The sequence below is a fragment of the Triticum urartu genome, chromosome 1, assembly GCF_003073215.2.
Source record: "Triticum urartu cultivar G1812 chromosome 1, Tu2.1, whole genome shotgun sequence".
Classification (NCBI taxonomy): domain Eukaryota; kingdom Viridiplantae; phylum Streptophyta; class Magnoliopsida; order Poales; family Poaceae; genus Triticum; species Triticum urartu.
Genome location: NC_053022.1, coordinates 296,061,401 through 296,070,235, shown reverse-complemented (window position 1 = coordinate 296,070,235; position 8,835 = coordinate 296,061,401).

The window sequence follows — 8,835 nt, the reverse complement described above, 5'->3', positions numbered from 1 at the left end:
GAATTAGCAAGTTAGTGTATATATACAAATATGATTGGTTGCAAAGTGACTGAGTAACAATGGACGACAAGACATACTGACCACTAGGGCTTCGCTAATCATCAGTAGCCTCGCCGAATTATGGCCCTGTTCAGAGGTTTTCACTTGCCCCCAGAGGCCTACACAGGAAGTGACTTATTACCCCAGCTGTTTTACAACTTCCCTGCAAAGGGATTAGGCTTTAGAAGAACTAACGATCCAATAACAATGGATTGCGGGCTGTTTGACAGATTCAATACCTTTGCAAAGGGTGTACATCTGTTCTCACAACTTGAGTCACACCTGTCCTGCCACCAAGGAACAAACAAAGTGCATGCTGTGTGCCGGCCATTCGTGCAACATACATGTACCAGATTTATGTACAAAGGAAGATGTCACCCGATCAATGATATGACAACCGAGTGTGGTTGCGTGAATGTAGAGAATACTAGAAGGCTACGAGAATTTACCACTCCGAGGCAAAGCCCTGCACGATAGATCATAATAAACAGTGTTTACAACTCTAAATTATCTGGTAACAAGGCAAACGAAACCCAACATAATGATTTGGGTTGATGGAACAACGTGTGGATGGGATGATAACGCACAAGAGGGTTATTCAGGTGGAATGGCAGTAATGTTGATGAACTTAATAAAACTGAGAATAAATCCTCAAATGCTTCAGATAAAGCAGGTGAAGTTAGTTTGTTGCATGTTCTAAAACCAAACTGTGAAGGATAGGATGCCCAAGGGATGCAACATCATAAATTCATAATTAAAAACAGACCCTTCAGACTGTGAGGGATAGGATGCCCAAGGGATGCAACATCATAAATAAAACCTGTAGATCTTTATTTACTGCCAGTGCCCAAGGGATGCAACATCATAAATTCATAATTAAAACCTGTAGGACTACAGAAAGTATTAGTGTCACAGCCAGTGCTTTGTTTCAACAAACTGAAAGCAAGTAAATGAGCAACCAAGCAAAGGGTTCAGAAAATAACCAAATAAATAATGTTACTGGTTACATTGGCCTCCAAGCTTAAATAAATAATGGAAGATAGAAAGTTCTTGTTGCTGCTTAATACTAGTGAGCATCGTGATGGTGCAGTGACTTAGTAATTGGCACATACTACTATATTCAGAGCATTGTGTTGGTGGGTTGCAGTGATCTGAGGATGAACTTACTTTCATGATCTCCTAGGTAGAGCTCTGGTATGAAGAGTTTGACAGTTAACAACTAATTCTTTGCACAATGCATTTTTAAAATGTTCAGTAGCTTCTGCTGAACCATGCAGCAAAACCTGGGAAAATGAGAAGAGATTCTGGATGTGCATGTGCAGAGCAAGTATTGACCACAAGCACTGAAACTTCAGGTACCGGATATCACACGTGTTAAATCAAAACAAGAACCATCAGAGCAATTATCTACACAAAGGATACAAGTCCATGGTGCCAAAAGAAAAAAATGAGTTGACATGTGGGTACTAGGAAGAGACATCATAGATCGCCCCATATCTAGTAAAGTACGATTACGACGTTCGGACGCACCATTACGCTGTGGTGTTCCGGGTGGCGTGAGTTGCGAAACTATTCCGCATTTTTTCAAATGAAGACCAAACTCGTAACTCAAATATTCTCCTCCACGGTCAGATAGTAGAAACTTTATTTTCTTGTTACGATGATTTTTCAACTTCCCTCTGAAATTCTTTGAACTTTTCAAATGTTTCAGACTTTTGTTTCATTAAGTAGATATACCCATGTCTGCTTAAATCATCTGTGAAGGTGAGAAAATAAAGATACCCGCCTTGAGCCTCAACATTCATCGGACCACATACATTTGTATGTATGATTTCCAAAAAATCTGTTGCTCGCTCCATAGTTCCGGAGAACGGTGTTTTAGTCATCTTGCCCATGAGGCGCCGTTCGCAAGTACCAAGTGATTCATAATCAAGTGGTTCCAAAAGTCCATCAGTATGGAGTTTCTTCATGCGCTTTACACCGATATGACCTAAACGGTAGTGCCACAAATAAGTTGCATTATCATTATCAACTCTGCATCTTTTGGCTTCAACATTATGAATATGTGTATCACTACTATCGAGATTCATCAAAAATAGACCACTCTTCAAGGGTGCATGACCATAAAAGATATTACTCATATAAATAGAACAACCATTATTCTCTGATTTAAATGAACAACCATTGTTCCGGGCCGTGTTTCAGTGAGTGTATTCTTCTACTATTTATTTTAATTGGCTGAACGTACGCAGGGAGTTAATGGACGTGCGTGAGAGTTGTGTCTGTGTTCCATTGTTGTTGATGTAGTAGCTTTCAATTCGCAGGCCTGTCACTGTTGGCAAGTGCAAGAAGAAAGCCCTGAGGAAAATGCACAAAGCCAAGAGGGAGAAGCATAAGTGCGACCTGCTCAATGATCTCTTCGGTGAACTTGTCAAAATGCTAGGTGAGTTAAATAGGCGTGCATAAATCACTAGCCTCGATACCTTGTAGATTACATCAGAGCTAGCGTTGATTCAGTGAAGCTATCTCTTAATTTTGGGTGTAGTTTCCTTTTCCATGTGGTTATTTGGAATGTTAGAGTTGAGCGTGGGTATGTGTGAATCTGGGTCATGTTCTTACCATCCATGTCCAATTGTCCAAGTCATGCTTATGGGGTGAATACTGTGGTTCAGTATGTGTCATGGATTTCTTTAGTAGATCCCAGTGAATGTTTATGCTGCTGAAAACGTGGATGATCTCATTAATTCGAATCTTTTTCTAATCCATATGTCTCATCTATGTACCTTGCATCAAGCTGTATGTGCCTTGGAGTCTATTGCTTCTTATATTGCACCCATTAGTGAAGAAATTGCGACATGCTTACTATGCATTGTGATTATTTAATCAAAGTAACATATGCACATGAAAAGACACTTCAAATCGGGGCTAATTTTAAGCCTGGATACCTTTTACTCAGAACAAAGTACCTGTACATCTTCTCTATTTTTAAATGTAGCCATCAGACTCTCCCTGGAAGAGGGCCACTATAACCACCAACTGGTCTGAGTTCCGTCGCAGCGTCAATCTTCGCGAAGGAGACATATGTGCATTTCGTTTCAGGATCACTTCAAAGCGCCGCCTGGTTCTCGCCGTGCACCGCCTCTAGATGCACCATCGAAGACACTTCACTAGTAGAAAACGGACCATTAGTACCGGTTTGTAAGGGCCTTTAGTGCCGGTTATGGAACCGGCACTAAAGTTTCGGCACTAAAGCCCCTCCCCCTTTAGTACCGGTTCGGCACGAACCGGCGCTAAAGTGCCACCACGTGGCGTGAGCTCGCGCCCTGGTACGGGGGACCTTTAGTACCGGTTGGTGTTACCAACCGGTAATAAAGGTTTTTTTTGAAGATTTTGGAAAATTTTTTGATTTTTTTGATTTTTAATTTTTCTGAATTATTTGATGAATTTAGTCTTCCAAATCATCTAACTTCCCGACCGGTCACCCATCCCTCTCACTACTCCAGCCCGAGCACGCTTAACTTTCAGGTTCTATTCTCCTTCGTTTCCGAGTCTGCACTTGTTGTTTTCCTGACAATAGTAAGATGTCAATCCTATTACCCTCAGGAGTTTAGCTTGAGCATGAAGTCACACATTTCACCGTTTGAGTTTGAAACTATTATTCTAAAAAAACAGTAATTATTTAGTAACGCTAATATTTCTTGAATAAGTTTGACCATAGTTTGACCACAGTTTGACCATAGTTTAACCAGATTTGACCAAAATTCAAAAAATTGAAATAATTATTTAGTAATACTAATATTCTTGAATAATTATGTAGTAACACTAATATTTCTTGAATAAGTAGTTTGACCATAGTTTGACCACAGTTTGACCAGATTTGAACAAAATTCAAAAAAACTGAGATACTTATTTAGTAACACTAATATTATTGCGTAATTATTTAGTAACACTCTATATTTCTTGAATCAGTTGTTTTACCGGTTTGACAAGATTTAACCAAAATTAAAAAAAACATAAATTAGAGTATATCTTTTTTTCCTTTTACAATTTGTCATTTCAAAAATTGTCCTAAACCCTAAACCCGGGACTTAAAACGTCGGAAACTCTATGCTAAACAGTAAAAACTAAGGGTTTAGACCATAAAACCTAACCCTAAACGCTGAAATCTAAACCCTAGCACTAAACGCTAAAAAAGTCCAAAAAAACGTCTAAAACGCCCAAAAACTCTATTTTCCCTTTGGAATTTTGTGATTTTAAAAAATTGTCGAAACGGAAAACTGGTGTCAAAGGACTCACCCTCCCGGAGGAACCGCGCATCCACCGTCGCCCCGCGATCGTCAAGGAGGACGATGCGTCGCGCCTCACGTCGGAGCCAGAGTACGCCGTCAACCAGCGAGATCTGCCTCGCCGCCACGAGATCCGACGCGAACCAGACCCGCCACCGTGCATCGCCTGCGTTGCGCGAATCTCTGGCGGAACCCGCACCTCGCGAGCCCCCCGCGCAGGTCGCATCGTCGTGTGCTCCACCAGCGCCGCCTCGATCGCCGGCCGCGCCACCGCGCGAGGCGTGTGCGCCGCCCGCGTCGCCGCGCGAGTCGCGTGTGTCGCCCGTCGTCTCAATATTAGTGCCAATTAGCTCAACCTAATTATTCTCGTAAAGAAGCTACATCGTCAGGTCAGTTTCAGGTTCTGAAGAATTTCAATACATCGTCCTGTAACTTTATTGGTGAATGCTTGATGATCAAATTATTGTTGGTTGGCTGCTGTTCTTGTGAACGCTGTGCAACAGTATTAATATAATAAATATAAAGTTCTATGTTCGCTCTTAGTTTCTCTGGATTTTTGTTGTCTGTACGCATGGAAGGAAACATGAAACTGTCCAGCAGACAAGCATTGGTACAATACAGGTTCTGAAACACATTCCTACAATACAGGTTCTGAAACAGTACAAATTTCAGCTAGGCTAGCATTGGTACTACTGTATAAATTGTTGGACAACCAATTAATATTTCTGTTGGGATCTTGTATAAATTGTTGCTTCACTTGCAACTATCAATCTGCATTACTTTTCCTTCCATTTCTTTTCCAACTAAACATACTTTTTGCCCCTCATAATAACACCCACTACTTGTAGTTGCCACTTGCAACACCAACAAAAAAGACAGAAATAATGGAAACGACAGTTAGATGAACTTAACATAGCAGTCTCCACTTATCCATTGACTCATCTGCTCAAGGGTTTTGTTTTGCCTTCCTTCACAGCCACACCAACAACAAACAACCGGGCCAGCAACAACGGAGCCCACACATCTTTGTACAAGGCCCTCCATCACCAATCTCATGTCAACCCATGCTGCTCTGCCCTGCTGTGGTCTGACGTCCGACGGAAACATGTGGCCATCGCCGGCCCTGTGGTGCGCCACAAGCAAGCTGCCCAACCTGCCAACAATTTTTCTTAGTGCTGGGTTTCGACGGTCTCAGGAGGAGACATCAGTTCGATGCACACGGTGAAACCAAATCATGAACAGTAAGGAATGTAATATCATGGACCGGCGCAAGTAGTCTGAAGCAACAGTATGGTCTAAGGCAATCAAGTGTAGCTCATACCTTCTTAGAAATGGCATTACTCAATGATTTCTCGAAAAGATCTGGCATTGCTCAAGTGTGGATCACTCATTCCAAATCATCTAACTTCCCGACCGGTCACCCATCCCTCTCACTACTCCAGCCCGAGCACGCTTAACTTTCAGGTTCTATTCTCCACTAGTAGAAAACGAGCCATTAGCACCGGTTCGTAAGGCCCTTTAGTGCCGGTTTCGGAACCGGCACTAACATTTTGGCACTAAAGGCCCCCCCCCTTTAGTACCGGTTCAGCACGAACCGGTGCTAAACGGCAACCACGTGGCACGAGCCAGCTCCGGGGGCCGGGAGCCCTTTAGTACCGGTTGGTAACACCAACCGGTACTAAAATGTTTGGGGGATTTTTGGTTTTATGATTTCTTTTTCATTTAATTTTGTGTTTTCCATTTTAATTCTTTTTAGTTTGCTGGTATTTTACGGTACTACACATTGTACACGTTATGCATATATATATATATAAATAGAATTTCTAGTAGAACCAATCATATATATATATATCATCAATGTCTCACAAACCACCATATTAATTTACACATACACACATGTATAGCTATATACAATTTCTCCTACATATGCATATTGCCTTCGGAGCCAGTGGCATTAGCCTAATTGGTGCCTTCGGAGCACGATGACAATTGGAAGTGGTTCATGACATGTTCGATGGGGGCGGTAGCGGGTAATAGTATTCTCCCTTCGGATTTATGACCTGGTCGAGCAAAAATCCCGTTATTTCCTCTTGAAGTGCTTTTACGCGCTCCGTTTCTAGGAGCTTGTCCCGCACCTCTTTGAACTGTTAAGAAGGAGATCAATATGCATGTGTATTAGTTGTGTGACTAGATATCGATAATGGTGTAAAAATTGTGAATAGTGTTCTGACAAGCGTACCCATTCCTGTCTTTGAGATCTGCTCCTTTTGGACGCCATCATGCGAATGTTCTCGCAAACGCAGTATGCACACAGATTAGTCCCCTGCGCCTGCTTCAGGGCCTTTATTACGAGAATGGAATTTAATTTGATCAGATAATAATTAATCAAGCATGATAATTAAAGAGATGGCAGCTAGCTAGCTAGCTAGTACTACTTAATTACTTACCTTGGATCGAAACCATTTCAGCTGTGGTTTCCATTCGCCTTCCGTGACGCTGATGAACCTTGCCCAAGCCCTGCCCGCCGACAAAGAAAATGAATAAAGGGGTTATTAAATAGTTCATATCATGAAATGACGAACTAAATAGGCCGAGATATATAGTTAATAATGATTGAAATTACCTGTTGACTATCCCATACAAGATGTTGTAGTCACTATTTGCTTTGAGTAGCGAGTCCAGTATTTCAACTGTTCCGGCGTCAACTTTAATGATACACAAGATCCAGTGAAATCTGCATGCACACATGTTTGCATGTCTTAATTAAGCGGGCATATGTAAGCAAAAACATGTAGCTAGCTAGTAGGCAAAAATAGAGAATTTGTAGTACAAGAAAGTGTGACTCACTCGAAGTTCTAAGGAAGTAGTATATCTTCATTGTATTTGAGGCGCTTCAAGAACTCTAGCATGCTGTCCTCTACCTGCTTTTCATAATACTTGCTCATTTTCCATGTGTATTGATTAACGGTGTTTGGGTCAATGAACCCAATGCCATAGCGTCCACCTTTTCTCATTTCATACATCTTCATCCTTCATAATACCACAGAAAAGAATATAGTGAGGATAATTACAGGTAATGATTGATCAAAAGGATCACTACAGCTAGCTTGAGACTTAAATTACAGAAAGAAATCACTTACAGACAATAGCAACTGACGATAGATTTATCGAGTGCGTCTTGATTGTATAACTGAAACAGTTCAGAATACTCAACTCCCGATCGGATCTCTTGGTAATGTCCATGTACCATTGATGCAATTCATACATTCTCATTGGGAGCTTCTTGACATCTTCTGGCTTGACCAAAGGTTGGCCCCGGACATATTTCCGTTTTATTTCCTCCTCTGTAATCACAGGCATGTCCTCGATCTCGAGGAGTTGTCCAACAGTGATCTTGAGTTCTTCAGCCTGCATTATATGCTCCTTGGTTATTACCACATCGCCCACCTCGGGAACGTAAACTATTTGGCCACAATAATATTGGCCGCGCGTACTGTCACGTGTTGTCAGCACAACAAGCGGGGGGGGGGGGTCGATTGCGCCGCCTGTTCTCCCAGCTGGGCAACGGTTTTTCCGCATTTTTCGACAGCTGCTTGTTGTTTGCTCGAGCTCGAGCTCGCCTCCTTCTGTAGACGTTGTCGATGTAACTTCCTGATGTGGTGCTCATAGTCTGTGTCAACAGGCTTAGGAGCTAGTGGTTGAGCCATACGAATGAAGTGGTCAACTACTTCCACAGGCACTTTCTCCCTTGGCGGCGGTGGCGGTTTCGGTCCAAAATGGGCGTCGACTTCTGCCCGCACTATGGCATTGACTTGCTCCTCGGTCCTGTCGTAAGCCCTCACAGGAAGAGGAGTAGTGAGGTTTCGACCATATTTATATCGCTTGCCTCTGCCTGTACTTCCTGTACTATGACCTCGACTGGTACCGCTACGCACCATAGCTGCGGGGTGTCTCTTCTGTGATTGCTGAGGCGGCGGAGACGGCTGACGGGGCTGAGTTGGACGAGGAGGAGTGGCCTGAAGCTGTGCCGGACTTGGAGGAGGAGTGGCTTGACACTTTGCCAGACTTGGAGGAGGAGGAGTGGCCTCACGCGTTGGTGGACTTGGAGGAGCGGGAGTCTGCTAACTCGGTGGCGGACTTCGACGAGGAGTCGGGTGACGCGGTGTCGGTGGCCTTTGAAAAATGATGCAATCCTTTCTCCATAGGATGATACGATGTTTGGCATCTCCGAGTGTGTGCTCCTCATCACCTCCAGGAATGTCAAGCTCTAGCCCCGAATATTGGTCCACCACCTCATCAACCAAGACACGAGCATAGCCCGCTGGAATCGGGTTGCAATGGAAGGTTGCCTCGGGGGAATTTGAAAAAGCAACGGCGTCCGCCACCTTCATGGATATGTTCTTCATTTTGAAGTGTAGCTCGCAGTTAGTGTTCTCCATGATGTCATCCACGGGGTATCTATCCAGCACTACTGCGTCGCCCGGGGCGGAACCCACGCTGCTTCTCGGCA